The following is a 771-nucleotide window of genomic DNA, read 5'->3' on the forward strand; positions in this document are numbered from 1 at the left end:
GGGGGGGGGGGGGGAAAGTGTGTTGCTAAGGCACCTCGTGAGCCGGTTGGTGGTGCAGTTGCTTGGCAACAGCATCTCTCCATGGCCGCGAATACGATTTCTCGGAGCGTGAGCGACGCTAGCGTTGACGCCTCCCCATGCATCGTTTAACAAATTAGAGAAAATGTTGATAGAGGTGATGAGGAGTACCTCAAACTGTCATTTCCGCAATGAAAAGATTTCCTCCCCCCCCCCCTCGCCTCCCCCCAATCGTAACGTCAATTCGGCCCCTCGGATCGTATTTTGATAATCGAGAATGGGAAACCGACGAGGAATTGCAGGACAAGACCTTGAGGTAGACATGAGACCCTAGCGTAAGCGGGGTAACACGTTACCATAGAAACACGTGCTGACACGCATAAACGAACTTTGCGATTTTTTTTTTTTTTATTCCCCAGCGAACAAATCAGGCGGTGGCGCGGGTGGGTAAATAGCCGGAGTGAAGATGGATTGGTAAAAAATACGGGAACAGTTGGGGTATAGGTGGGGCAGAAGAGGTGATACATTTTGGGCTAACGTACTCAGCCTGACAATCGTCACTACGCGGTGTGCTTCTATTTCCGGCAACGACACACCGAGAACTCTTCATCTTCGACTTGCTCCTCTCCCCGTTTTTTTCATCTTTCTTTTACTCTTTCATGGGCGCATCGCGCTTATGTATTTTTAGACGGGGGGACTTTACGTGCGGGCCGAATGATATTCTAGGTGGTAACAATTTCCCTGATTTATTCT

The 771-nt window shown here is 49.7% G+C and overlaps 1 protein-coding gene across 1 annotated transcript in view; it reads left to right on the forward strand.

Annotated features, from left to right (window-relative positions):
• LOC107036281 (forkhead box protein N3) overlaps window positions 1-771 on the forward strand; it is an 11,395-nt gene that overhangs the window by 1,773 nt on the left and 8,851 nt on the right. The window lies entirely within an intron of this gene.

The sequence above is a fragment of the Diachasma alloeum genome, unplaced genomic scaffold (assembly GCF_001412515.2).
Source record: "Diachasma alloeum isolate Michigan unplaced genomic scaffold, Dall2.0 Dall_scaffold_00208, whole genome shotgun sequence".
In the NCBI taxonomy this organism is placed as follows: domain Eukaryota; kingdom Metazoa; phylum Arthropoda; class Insecta; order Hymenoptera; family Braconidae; genus Diachasma; species Diachasma alloeum.